Below are 15,103 nucleotides of genomic sequence, written 5' to 3' on the forward strand. Positions count from 1 at the left end.
GTGCTTCCATATCTCAGAGGTTCTGATAATCAGGACTATTTCTGTGCATCCAGATTACATAATTCCAGAAATTGTTCCTGAATAATGTGAGATTTGGAAAAATAATAAAATGTTTCATGGACCAGTGAGATTGCTAATCAAAAACTCTGAGCTGTTTTCAAGAGAGATTGCAAACATAGCAAATGCACTATAATTCTTTATCCTGCTGGTGCTCAGAGTCAGAAGTCATTGTAGGCTAACTGCATTGGTTGGGGCTCCTTAGAATGTGGACTTACTAAATTTTAAAGCAATGAATGTAATTTGAACTGACATATGCAGAAGTTTTTTTTTAACATAAAACTTTCTTACAGTAGGGTTCTCTTATGTCATTTAAAAATATTTTCATGAAATTAAATCAGATTAAGGTTTTATCCTTAAAACATTACAAGTTCTTCAGTAGACATGAAAAATGTCTTGCTAATGAGGATGCTGGCTGGCAGTATGCAGTCCAAAGATGTGGCAACACCAGTGTTCAACACACTGTTATAATAGCTCCAGGTCTCCAACTTGGACTGTCAAGGGTCTAGCTCTCTTCCCATCTCCCTTTCTCCTTAGAACCCCCTTGTTTCCTGCCACTTGGAAAGAAAACCTAGGCAGTGTTGCTTTATACTTTCTCTCTGGTGGCATGTATGGTACTTGCTTGGGGTTTCTATGCAGAGCCAATATCTGTAGAAGTTTTGTCCTTGCGGCTGTGAATCAAAGGGTTGTTGAGTGTATTCTGTGGCTGAAAGTGTATAGTCATGACAAATTTCATAATGAGCCTATCATCAAAATAAAGAGATGGTCTGTGTTGACACAGGCAAGGTCCATTTGTTCTATGGTTTAGAATGTATACTGGGAGAGCACATAAGTAGAGAGGTGGGAAGACTGAGGAGGAAAGGAAATGGATGGGAAATGTATTGACAGGTTAGCTGCAGAGTGTAGAGTTAATGGCTCAAGTATAGTTCATATTTAATTTTTGTTCATCTGACTACACTGGCAGTAGAAAGGGTTGGTGGGGCTGACACCTATGTTCAGCTATTCAGGGATCCAAGCTAGTGGGAGTGATGTCATACTTAGCATGCAGTTCCCATGTTCAGCTAGGGGTGAATTCTAAGGAAGTAAATCATAGGACTGGAGAGAAAGCTCAGTGGTTAAAGTGCTTGTCTGTAAAGCCTAACGACCCGAGTTTGATTCCCCAGTATCCATGTAAAGCCAGATGCACAAAGTGGTGCATGCATCTGAAGTTCATTTGCAGTAGCTGGAGGCCCTGACATGCCCATTATCTCTGTCTGTCCCTCTTCTTGCCACCTCTCTCTGCTTTTCAAACAGATAAATAAAAATATTTTTTCTTAAAAAAAAAAAGAAAATCACAAAGAGTGACAAAGAAGACTTCCTCTTAAATTTCTGAGGCCAAGGTATGGCCTCAAAAGATGGAAATAACTGTCAGGCAACACTAGACCATAAGCTCCTATTAGAATCATGTCTCTGTGGATGTAGTTGCACCTGATAGTCTCCTGTAAGACAGGGATTGTTGTCTTCTTTTACAAAGCAAAACGTTGACACTTGAGCATTCCCTGAAGCCATGTGGCCATTTTCAGCTTTACTCTTTCTTCCATCATTTCATGGTCTCTGTCTCTGTCTCTAGCTCAGTGTCCCAATCACACCCAACCTTTGATTACAGGAAGTAAGACTCACATTCCAAATAGTTCTGTTGTACTCAAATGAGGCCATGGATGACACCTTGATATCATAGGGAGCATGTTATAAATATGCCACTTCAGCCTCTACCTGAGACCTGTCAAGTGACAATGGTCTTTAAAATATATATATATATATATATATTTATTTGCAAGGAGAGAGAGAGAGACAGACAGACATATAAGGATGACAGAGAGAATGCAAATGCCCTCCAGTGGCTACAAACAAACTCCAAGTGTATGTGCTACTTTGTGTATCTGGCTTTATGTGAATACTGGGGAGTTTGAACCTAGGTCATTAGACTTTGTAGGCAAGTGCCTTAACCACTAAGCAATCTGTCCAGACTGGCATTTTTTTTTTTTTAAACAGGGTCTCTGGTAATCCCATGGTAAAGTTTGAAACACTGTGGACTAGATTCCTAGAAGCCAGGTTCTCACTCTGATTCAGTTGTGTGACTGTTGCCTTCCTCTCATACATGTAGAATTGTATCATCTGAATGCTATCTACCCAGGGTTATAACTCCTGTCAACTTTCAGCTTTGATGAATAGTAAACATATTAAATCTAGGAAGGACTACTTAGCAACATAACATTGAAAGGTTGCTTTGGCCCACTTTTTGAAAAACATGAGCTGTTTCCATAGATAAGCCAAACAGCCCTACGCAAAGTACAGGAAAAAGAGATCTTTGCTGGTTTGGTTTGTGGACAATGCTTTGATTTTCTGAAAAGAACAGCTTTGTTTCCTTCCCTGAGAATGCAAGAATGCTGCATTCTTATCCTCAGCCTGCACACTTTCCTTTTTGGACTATAGACATACAGCAAACAGATTAAAGATACACATTATCCACCAATCTGACCTCCAATTTCAAATGCCCCACAGCAGACCAATTACCAGCCTGTCAGCTGTTAACCTTGCCCTGGCTGCCACTGCTCCATAGAGACTCAATAGTTATGAGTGTCAGGGAGGGCCTTTCTCTGGGGACAGCAATTCCCCTGTGAGTCTCATGATGATAGCTTGCTTGGGGCACCATCACTGGCAAGGAGCCAGGAGGAATAATTACCAAAGGTTCCAAACACCATGGCACATGATGTAGACAGCCTTGGCAAGCCTTGCTGTCGCCAATGAATGAGCCCAAAGCCCCCAGGCCAAGGGACACACAGACTACTGTTTGAAATCGACCAGCTGTCTTCCGAAAGATTTTCTCTCATTCGTCTCACTCTTTGTGTGATATTTCTGTAAGATAAACAAATCAGGAACAGCATGTCAGGTCCAGCATGTGACCCTGTGTACCTACCACATGCCCACTGCCTTAGAAGGTCACCACATGCTATTTTTATTCAATTAAATCTTAGCAGCCACTCAGAACACATGTTTCCATCTTGCTTTCTGGAATATTTGAACACTGAGAACAGAAACTTCAAGTCAGAACAAACAATTACAGTTCTACAGACTGCCCAGTGTGCAACTCTGTTCACCAGCCCACGGGAGTGGAGGGAGCTTGTGAGCTGAAAGACATTATCAGTGCCTACTACAATCTTAAGTGCTCTGTAAATCAAGGAGAGGATTTGTGATTTTATGCAGGTGTGTTTGATTCCATTCAAGTTGGGAATGAGTTTATATTGACATTTCAATGTAGGGTTTCCAGCTTGATTTGATTTATAACGGCATTGACCCATGAAAGTGAGCATCAATTAGGACATACAGAATCTCATTTTTTCCAAGTACTGTTACTGAAGAGAGGCAAAGAAAATGAGTCATGTAGTTGTAAACTTACATTTTGAGTAAAGGTTTCAAGCAAAGGTAAGTGCTTAGTAATTCACTCATGGTTATTCCACCCATGACACACTTTATGCTACTGGACACCGTGCTCAGACCTCTGCATGCAGTATTACCTGTCACCTAACATCACTCTAACAGGTGTTTATCAAGCTTACAGCTTGTGGAAGCTGCAGAGTATTCACTGATAGCTTGTGTGATCACTGGAATTCCACTGTTGTCTCTTCCAGTAATTGAGCAATCACCACCATGAGTACCAGATGGCAGCTGACATGCAAAGTGAACATTGTCCTTACATACCCTGACCCGATGTCCACAGGTTCTCTCACTCACTTGATACCTAATAAGAAAGGTGGCTTATAACTTTATGAAACTGGCTAAATTTTGAAATATGTCGTTTAGTTCAAAATAGCAAAACCTGTAAGGTTGGATTACAAAAATTAAACCTATAATTAAATAATTCAGTTCTTAATTTATTCCTTTATCTATAAGTATATATTGGATGCTTTGCATATATAGTATTATATACAATATATAAAAGTGAGCTCACTTTAGTATGCATGTAAAAATTTTTTCAGACTTGCACATGGGCTTGGAACAATGACTGTAGTAGGTAGAAATGTTCTTTGCCCTGGAAACGTATATGTGAAGTGCTGTTGGATTTAAGAGAAAATCAAAAGGGAAGTGATATTTGAGGCAAACTTCAAAGGGTAGGTAGGACCATCAGATGGGGAGATGCATGGGGTTTGGAGGGAATTTCTCTTAGGCTGAGAGAACAGTAGGTTAAATGGAGAAGAGTGACTAGCAAAACTTTAGCAGAAAATGGAGATATGAACAGTCCTTCAGAAATACTAACAGTTGACTTTTTACGTAATTTTCAAGGAATTCATCATTATTATAGTAATCTCTTATGAAAATAGAGTTTTAAAATCCAAATCAAATATCATTTAAAAAAACTGTACATGAATTAACATCATCTTGTACCCTCATAAATATGGGTAGGTGAGTCAACCAAAAGTAATTTCTAAAAAACAAATCCAGAAAGCACATTAAAAAAAATAAACTGGCAAGAAACCATATCCTAAAGAAAACCCATGGCTAGTGTTGGAATATTTCTTTAAACTCTCTTGCATTTTGTTTCTGTGCATCTTTCTGAATAGTTAATATCATGAATTACATAAATTTCATCATATATTTCATTTAAAATAAACTGACAAGCATTGACCCATGCTGTGAGAAGCTCCCTGAAGGTATTGTGTTTCATGGCCCTGGGCCTGCTCATCCTGTGACTTGTCACAGTTGACTTTACTCTGTCCTTTGGGAGGTTTGGAGTAGTCCATATTTTTGCTTCTGTAAGTAGACTGGCTACCTACTTGGCCAGCTAACCCTTTGTATTTTCCGTTGACAGAGCCAAGGCCCTTGGAGCAGCTAAGATGAGAATGATCTTGTTTTCAAAGCCAGGGCTATTGCAGGTAGGCAGACAGTAGACTTGGAGGTCAGGGAAGATTGAATCCTACCTCCTGTTTCCCTGGTAACATTAGAAATAGAAGCATTACAATCACCCTTCCATAGAAATTTAAATGCCCTTTGACAGGAAGCAATCACTTTCTCCTCACTAGAGGAGCAAAAGTCCTCTGGCCCTGGGTGGAGAATATGTCATCTCCTTTAAGAGTGAAGGAGTGGAGCCTGTCAGTCCGGAGACCGTCCCTCCTTTCATGACATGATGAGGAGGTGGCGGGATCATCATGTCCTCAATGAGGTAATGTGCTGCACCACAGCAGCCTCTCCCTGGTACACCTACTCCAGACCTTCCCTGCTGAGCCTGCCCGCTTCTCTGAGCTCTAACTGAAAAAGCATAACGTTCCTTTTTATTTCCTCTTTCTCCTCTTTGAATGCAGGTTGACATTCTAAGCATGCTTGCCCTGACACATTGAGGCTTTTCCACATTTTTTCTCAATATTACCATGTACTCAAGTTTTTCATGGTCACTGTGCAATGGATTCCACAGTGTGACAGTCTGCATCAGGAGAAGCCATGAGACAGGTGCACAAAAGCAGTGCCCACAGGAGGGGATTGTGGCTCTTCTGGGGGGCAATTGATGAGCAACCTAGGTCATGTGTCTTGAGTAGTTCAATGTACTACTGTCAATGTTCTGGCTTGTTCAATTCCCAGGAAATTCTGAATCCCTAGGACAGGGCACGAGGCTGGGTCTTCAGCTTTCATCTCCTAGTTGAGGAAGAAGCAGGAAGCCCTATGAGAGGCAAAGACACTCTACTACCACTTTCCCTGAAAGCTGGTAGAGGTAGAGAGGGAGATGGAAATCTGACCTCGTGTCAGTGGGTTTTTCATCCCATCTCAGTTGTAATCAGCAACCAGCCAGACCTTCATTCTCCCTGGGATTTAGAAAAAAGCAAAAAGAAAATGGCAAGAAGCACTGATATGCTTGGGTTCCTAGTGTTACACAAACTCATACTTGTGACTTGCTCCTGGCATGTTGTGAGTCTGGTCCACTTTGCACTGGTTCTTCTTATCCTTGTCCTCCTCTGTCTTCATGAACTTTCACTGTAAGAAAAGAGAACAAACTGGAAGGAAACACAGGTCTTCACTGAGCACCCTGCAGGAAATTCAGCCCTACATCAGCTGTGAGCCCCACAGAAGGTAGTGCCGGGCCAAGGGGCTCCCTGGGCTGTGCATGTGTTCTCAGTCACATGCCTGGCGGCCCATGGCACAGTTCAGCAAAGGAAAGAGACAGGAAGGAGACTCTTCACTTAGGCCAAAGAAACATGTTCCATGGGACAAAAAGAGGTGTACCACATTTTACATAATACATGCTGTTTCAAAAGTTTCTCCAGAATTAATTAAACTGTTGGATATCTTACTCCCATGTTTATCACATGATATTTTATTACCTAAATTCCCACAAAAGTATAGGCTCTTATGCTTAAAACAGTATTTATTGTAAAACATCAAGTCAAATGTTTTGCAAAATTAAACTGGGGATGTCAGACTCCATGAAAAATTGTCCATGGTCAGGTAGTGGATATCTTTCCTTCTTATTTAGTTTAATTGAAAAATAGTGATATTAAAGCATTAGCATACTAAAATTTCAATAACTAAGTGATTATGCTATTTATAAAGAACTGATTTACTAATGTCACGCACTCAAACAAAAACTAAAACATCTAGAAATGAACCTTTCCTGCTACAGCATGTTGTTATAAAATCCATATGCCCTCATTCAGAGCCTTACCAGTGCTCTGGTAAGAGAAGCGAAACCAGAAGTGAGAATTTGGGAGAAAGCAAACCCTGACATCAAACGGAATCTAGAATAAATTTAGCACATACAACCTTGTTATCACATGGAATGATGGCCATTAATTGCTTCTTCATTCACTTATCTAGTTACTCACTGACCCAAAGATTCTCTAGTCAGTTTTTTGTTTATTTTATTTTATTTTATTTTATTTTATTTTATTTTATTTTATTTTATTTTCCCTTCTTCCACCTCTTCCTATCCCTCCTCCTTTTTCCTCCCCTTCTTTCCCTTCTCATTCTCCTTCTCCTCTTCCTTTCCTGTCCCCTTCCTCCTCTTCTTCCTCCCCATCCCTGCCCCCTCTTCCTTCTGCTCCTTCTCCAACATATTTTTAAAAATACTTTATTTAGTTAGTTGAGAGAGAGAGAGAGAAACAGACACACACACACACACACACACACACAGAGAGAGAGAGAGAGAGAGAGAGAGGGAGGGAGGGAGGGAGAGAATGGGCCTTGCCAGGGCCTCTAGCCACTGCAAAGGAGCTCCACATGCATGTGCCACTTTGTGCATCTGGCTTATGTGGGTACAGGGGAATAGAAATTGGGTCCTTAGGTCTCACAGGCAAGCAGTTTTACTGCTAAGCCACCTCTCAAGCCTTTTAGTGCATTTTCTGTGAAGAACTAGAGGCTTTCTGGTTATGTGGTAGGAGTAACTTTCAAAAAGATATTACAAAGCTAACATAATAAGTACAAAAAATTTAGACAATTTCAGTGTCTTAAGAAAATGTAATTATAATCAGTTCATAATGGCATTATTACAAACCAGGCCTGCCAGACATATTATGAAGACATTTGTATATTTTCATGATTATTTGATTGCAGTTGACTGTTTTATATGAGTAATGTTAGAGTATGTTATGCACTGTTGAATCAAAGACAGGATTAAGTAATCATTTTTACTTGCTGTAACCCTCAGGAAATGCAGGCTGGTCCCACCTCCTTGACACAGTGTAGTTGTGCTAGTACTAGAATTCATAAACAGTCTGGAAGCCCATTTGGGCAAACACCTGAAGTTGATTCACTTGCATACATACTTACTGCTGTAGTGGAGGCCTGGTTTCATTCAGAGTTTCCTCTTTGTCAGCAAAGTATTTAAGTTAGGGTCACAGATGCCCTGCTTCTCTGAGTGGCTCACTAGCCAGTTTGCCATCCCCAAACATGAAAAGAATATGAGGAACAAAGGCATTAGTTTTAGGTTCTGAAAGGGCTTGTGGAATGTCTCTTCTAATCCTTTTCACAGATTGGGGGGCTGAAGACTGGAATAAGTGTGGCTGTTGGAACCAGTGAGTCAGCAGACAAGTTCAGTGCCTGAGCATGTACAATGTCAAGATGAAGGTCAAGGTCAAGGCCAAGCCTGTTGCTGACTTGCAAAGGTTGACATACTTTGCAGCTGATAACATTTATGTCTATTATGAATGGACCATGTCTGTTAGTGTGTAGGAAGCTCTTGTTCTGAGAATATTTCCATGTTTGGTGTCATCCCTTCTACCCTGGGAATATTTCTATGTTCATTTTCCCTTCTACCTTTGGAACCTTCTTTAGTGTGATATTTAGACACATATACTTTTAGCTATGTGGGTTTCTGTTATTCTTTGGTGGAATTTTCTTTGATTTTGCATCATTTGAATTAGGTCTGATAACAGTAGTTCCCACTTGGAATGCATGTGTGTGTGTGTGTGTCTGTCCATGAGTGTGTGTTCTTATATTGTGTGTGCATATGTGTATGTGCATGCACTTATGTGTACATGTAAGTAAAGGCTGGAGATCAGTGCTGGGTGTCTTATGCAGTAATTCTTCACCTTACTGTTGGAGACAGGATCTTTCACTAAAAATGGAATTCACTGATTGTGCTAGATAAGACAGACTGCAAGCCTTTCTTATCTAGAGGCCCTTCTGTTTCCCCCACTATACCTGAAATTTTACATGAGTGCTGGAGATATGAACTCTTGTCCAGCAAGCATTTTTCTCACTGAGCCATGTCCCCAATCTCCAGAGTACACTTTTGCCACTAAGGGGTGCCATGTTTCTCATGAAATTGAGATACCTTGTGCATTGGTGGGTGTTTGAAATTAGCCTGGGGTTATTATAATCAGGGTTTCCCCACATCTACTTTTCATTGCTTGGACATCAATGCCTATATTTGGGTAATTTATTAATAATCAAAGGCACTAAAAATATAATAAGCACTGTTATGGGATGTCCCCAGTAATAAGACCTGAGGTATTTGTAAATACTTTGCTGAGGAAATAGTTATGATGGGTGACATAGATTTAGTTTAAATGTGTAAGATACTAAACAGGAAGCCTCTTCAGCTTCTCATTTGTATCCATATAATGTTTCCTCAGGCCTGTGTTCCTTTTGTTCCTGTAGCCAGGAGAAGACATGCATTCCCAAGGACATCTGGGTATAAACTTTGCATCTTCTCCCGTCTCTATGGCCCTAACCAGGAAGGCTTCTGTAGCCTTCTTCCTCGACACCTGCCCGTGGACCATAGTCCTAGCTCTTCATTCTCTTGCCAAGTGGCCTATCTATACATCAAAGAAAGGCACCTTTGTGGAGGATGTGTTGAGATGGAGGGTGCTCTGTAAACTTTAGGTAGTATCTTTTTCAAACCTACGTGTTTGTTGGGTATTTTATTTTATTTTTTAGAAAATCACACATTGGGCTAGAGAGATGGTTTAGCTGTTAAGGCACTTGCCTATGAAGCATAAGGACCCAGGTTCGATTCCCCAGTACAAACATAAGCCCCATGGACTTCAATTGAGGTGCCTAGAGGCCTTGGCCTTGTTGTGCCCCTCCCCCTCTCTCTCAGTAAATAAATGAATAAAAAGTTTTTTAAAAGTCACACATTGTCAACTTTATCAAAGCAGATAAGCTTGACTCCTTTCCTGGAATATATGATTTAGCAGACTTAAGATAGTATGGTTGCAGGCTCAGGGACCTACATGCCAGGCATCATTCAGCTCACCAAAAAGGGCTCAGAAGATAGGAGGGGCTGTAAAGATGATGCTGTTACTGACACTTGTTTTCAGCTTTGCCTTAAGAATATTAGTTTATTTGGTACTTGCTGAGATCTAAGCCATGTTTCCACTAGTTTCTGTTTTGATTAGCTGCCTCATAATTTTAGAATGTTTTTAAGCTACTCTCTTAGAACTAATATGCAGTGAAGCTGTTTTCTGACTTTAATTTTATGAGCCACAGTTTTATCTCATACTGCTTATTTGATGTGAAAATGGTTGTAATCTATGGAGAAAGTTAATATTGAATCAAGCCAAATTCCTAATAAACTTAGGCTTGAACTAATATTTCAGATGCTTTGGAGATTTATGAATGCTAAAATAGATTTTAATATTGTAGAAATGCAGTGGTGACCTTTCCGTAAAGCTGTAATAAAAGTACTCTGTGACATACACCATCAAAGCGATGAGAACTGACTTGAATAAAAACATGTGTGATTTATCTTTATTTTGTGGTTCATCTTATGTCTCATTTCTTCAGATCTTTTATGTTTCTTTCCCTTAAGACAAACAATAGTAATTTCCATAATTTAAAGCTGTAGTGCAGAGTTTTCACAGGCACGTTTTCCCTTAGCCCAGCTCACTTGTCTGCTGCCGGCACGGGCCGTTGCCTTGATGACTTTAACTGTCTCCACACTGTTAGAAAGAAGTTAATGAGACCAAAAATTTCACCAGTAAGCTTATGGTATTTAATTTAAAAATAACATTTGGGGGGAGAGGAGCATAAAGCAGAAATGTATAATGGTTTCTGACAAGTGTTAATTCAGGATACCATATCCAGTTTATGATACAAAATGAGTGTTTGGCAGACAAACTGCAACTTCCCAAAATTCACATGTTGGCTAGGATCCTGAAATTAGAATTCTTTGTTTTCTACAGCCTAACATACAGATGATCAAATGTGAAGCCTATGGCTTCAACATCCTCATAGTTTTCAGTGCCATTTTAGGGTGGAGAGCCTTAGGAAGTGTAGCCACTGAGAAGCACAGCTTTCTCAGTGGCCCTTTGTGGCCTTCTTGATGACTTGGCAGTTTGAAGAGTCCCTCTCAAGTCTGCAAAACAGAAGGAGATAGGAGCTGTTTAAAGAGTGGCAAGCAGTTCTTTGTATGAGCTCTAAAACCATTTCCTAATGGACACTTGCACAGGTATCCAAACTGTCATTATTCTGCAGCTAACTACATGCCACCCAAGCTGTACTCAGTGCTCTCATCAGAATCTCTACCAGAGCATGTCTCACTGCATTTCTGCAGTGAGAACATGGCCACACTTCAATTTAGAGGAATTTGGAAGCAGCCTGCATTGTCCCGATGACATGCACTGGCTCATTGTTATTTTTGGGAAGACAGCAGAGGATCATATGATCCCATCACTCACCCACCACAGCAAACCTTTGGTATCCTCTAAAAACAGAAAATATCAACTACCTTTAAGTGATTAGAATGAGATCTACTCTGATGCAGCTCATTAAATTATAAAGTCGTTCTTGGTTTCCTGATTGTTTAAAATCTGAGCTGGAGAGATAGCTTAGCAGTTAAGGCACTTGCCTGCAAAGGCTAAAGGCTAAGGATTCAGGTTCAATTATTCAGTACCTACATAAGCACATGGTAGGATGTGTCTAGAGTTTGTTTGCAGTGGCTAGGGGACCTGACATGCCCATTCTCTTTTTCTCGCTCTTTCTGTCTCTCTCTCTTATCTATCTATATTAGTCTCCCCCGCTTAAGTAAATGAATAAAAGTAAAAAATAAAATATTTTTTAAAATCTGCATTCCTGGATGAAAATGTGGCTCACAGGTAGAACACTTACCTGGCATATGCAAGACATCAATAAATAAATAAATAAATAAATAAATAAATAAATAAATAAATAAATAAATAAACAAACAAACAAACAAACAAACAAACAAACAAACAAGCAAGCAAGCAAGCAAGCAAGCAAACATCTTGAAACCATAGACTGAACACAGGGGAAAAAACTCATACCAAAGTGTAGTTAGCTCCCCCTGTGCTGAATTTTTCCTTTCACTTTACTCCTTCATCCATATGGACTATTTTCAAACAAGGCATTTCTCTTTCTCTGGCCTGTGAGTCAGGATAGAGAGGGGTGAATTGTAGACCAGCAATTCAAGGATGTTGTAGAACCATGCCCTGCTTGCCAAAAGTTTCTTGGCCTCAGGAAGAGTTCTGATGAACTCTGAAATCCTTAGGATCTTCATACTCAGTATAGCTTAAATTCATTTTCTCCATTAGCCCCCTATTCTGTTGCTAGACTTCTTAACATGTGACACAGAGAGACACAAAATACTCTAAGCCATGGTGGGAAGTAAAGGTTCCCTGAGATTGTTGTGTCCTTTAGTCAGTCCCTCCGTATGACGGCATGAAGGTCTAGGCAACGAGCTCTTCACCATTAGCTCATTAAGGCTTGCGACCCTATATCTGCAGTTTAAGGAAGGAAAGGATTTAATCTGACTTTCAGTTTCAGGGACTGCATTGCAGCATAGAAGTGAAGGCATGGTGGCAGGAGCAGGAAGCTAGCTTGTCCCATCTCAGTCAGGAAGCATGAGATATATAAGAAGTAAAAATAGGCTCAAGACATAACTACAGTGACTCATTTCCTCCTGCAAGGTTCCATTTCTTAAAGGTTCCACAATCTTCCAAAAAGATAACCAGCTGGGGCCCAAGTATTAAAACACATGAGCCTATGAGGAATGCTTTACAATCAGATCACAAGGTTTGAGTTCACCAAAAGTTTTAGATGTTTATTATACAGAGAGGTCAGTTTTCTTTGTCCTGTACTTTTCTATTTTTATTTGAAACGTATGCATTAGCTTTCTGTTACACACACACACACACACACACACACACACACACACACACACACATGTAATGATAAAATTATAAAGACAAAAAGTAATTTTGATTCATGGGTTGGGAGGCTTAAGTTCATGGTTAGTTAATGGTAGTGCTTTGTGATAGGCTGCATGTAATTACATGGCAGAAATAAAAGCTCCTGGAAAGAAAGGAGCAGGGACTGGGGTTCCACTATCCTCTTCAAGAGCATGTACCCATTGACCTGGAGACCTGTCATCAGGACCCACTTCTTAAAGGTTCACTTCCAAAGATTATGTGGTCTGGGGACTATGCCTTTTAGCACATGGACCTTAGGAATACATTTATCCAAACCATAGTGACATCCATGAGGAGCTTCTTAATGCTCACGCAACTGACTGGAGTTCTTCTCAGGAATCCTTTAGGAACAGTGAGTTTAGCTCAGGGCACTTCTGGGCACCTGACATCTAGGGAAGGAACAGTTGTAGATATATCCCAGGGGTCTGCTAGAAATGAAGATGTTAAGTTACGGAAAGGAGAGGAAATGGTGATAGCTCAGTATTTCCATGGAAGGAGCTAAGATCAAAGGCAAATGGAGAGCTGGCACCTGGTGAAGAAGGGAAGCCCATCAAGTAGACAGGAAGGTGAGAGCTAAATTTTAGGGAGCCTGAGGAAGATTATACCAAGATAACAATCATTTGAGGACTTAGAGTAGAACAAAAGGTGAGAGTTGAGTTCTAGGGAGGCAAAGGGAGAATATAGGAGGACACCCATGGAGTTTGGAGATTAAAAGGTCCAGTTGCTCACAAAAGCATTTTGAACTAAACATTTGAAGTGGATTCTACATTCTTCTAGCATTATTGAAGTTTATTAAAGGCTAATTGGCAGAATCACACATATCAAGGTATACAGTCTATTGATATATATATACATTGTGAAATTATTATCACGCTCATGCAAGTCAACACATCCACCTCACATAGGCCTCGTTTTATAAAAACATTCTTTTATTATGTTGCGTGTGTCAACCCCACCCCCACCCCAGCTGTCTTTTGTCCTCTGTGGTTCCTGGTAAAAAGAAGCTGATTATTTTAAGACATATATAGTAAGTCAGTAGTTAAGAATTGGCAGTATCAAAAGCAAACCTAGGCTGAGGGGATGGCTTAGTGGTTAAGGCATTTGCTTGCAAAGCCAAAGGACCCAGGTTTGATTCCCCAGGACCCACGGTAGCCAGATGCACAAGGGGGCTCATGCATCTGGAGTTCGTTTGCAGTGTCTGGAGGCCCTGGCATGCCCATTCTCTCTCTCTCCCCCTTTCTCTGTCAAATAAATAAATAAATAAAAATAAAATGTGTTTTGTACAAAAAGCAAACCTTTTCTTTTTCAAAGAAATTTGACTACAGGAGATGTGGCATCAGTGGTCAAAATATACTTTAGTTACAAAGTCTTCTTTTAAACAATTTAATGGCAGTAGGGGTCTAATCTAAAAAACTTGATTCACTCATGTTATAGTCAGATTGAAAGTCATTTCCTTTCCCCTTTTACCTTGGAGGTTAGCTGTAAAAATAGAGGAATAAAGATAAAAATACACATAAGAACACCTGTGATTTTACCAATATTAAGTGTAGGCAATAACATTAATTTTGTTACCATGTCCGCTACAAGTGTACCTCAAATAGTGTTTGTTGTAAGGCTCGTTAATGCAGTGGAACAGATGGATAATTCCTGCTTAAAAAGAAACAAACATTATCTTTTATCACATTTAAAATACTCTAAAGCAAAACAAGAATGACAGTGGTTTGAAAAGTGAGCGTTTATTTTATGAGGGCATTAAAATAAAAGAAACTTCCTATTTCTTTTGGAGAAATGAACTGTTTCCTGGTTTTGATGTTCAAGTTGCAAAGGTCTGTCTGGAGGTAATGCTGAGGTAAGAAATTGGAAGGTATTAATCATAGGCATCTTCCAGTAAAACAATGTTTAGTTTTGGTTCAGTTCCATGTTATCAAGCAGCTTAAAGGTAATTGCAGGAAGGTAAAACCTTCCTTCATTTTGTTCAGAGGCATGTCTTCAGAGTTGTACTGTGTTTTAGGAACTTTGGTTTTGTGGACCACTGTCAGCCCATGAGGGTGGGAGTTACCTCAGGTTTCAGTTTTAGTCCTCAGGTACCTCGAAGCTTTGTTTTCCACTTCTTAGTAGTTGTGTGGTGATTTCTAATACTAGTGGATTATGGAAAAAGACATGGTAAATCAAGACTGTGAGTCCATGCTGGGTGTGCTTCTTTGGAGAACTTTGAAAGCCTGGGTCAGTGCTCCATATGCATGCGTGAGGCACAGGGGTGAGAATGCCCTGGTACTTTGGGTTTGTTCTTCCTCCCAGCAGCAGGAAGCTGGTTTCAATTGCCTAATGACAATACCATTCTCCTGGGCTCCAGTCAGGCTTTTGACTGTTTC

The 15,103-nt window shown here is 40.1% G+C and overlaps 1 protein-coding gene across 6 annotated transcripts in view; it reads left to right on the forward strand.

Annotated features, from left to right (window-relative positions):
- The window catches only part of Plcb4 (phospholipase C beta 4), a 409,699-nt gene that overhangs the window by 221,720 nt on the left and 172,876 nt on the right, over positions 1-15,103 (forward strand). The window lies entirely within an intron of this gene.

This window comes from Jaculus jaculus, chromosome 8, assembly GCF_020740685.1.
Source record: "Jaculus jaculus isolate mJacJac1 chromosome 8, mJacJac1.mat.Y.cur, whole genome shotgun sequence".
In the NCBI taxonomy this organism is placed as follows: Eukaryota; Metazoa; Chordata; class Mammalia; order Rodentia; family Dipodidae; genus Jaculus; species Jaculus jaculus.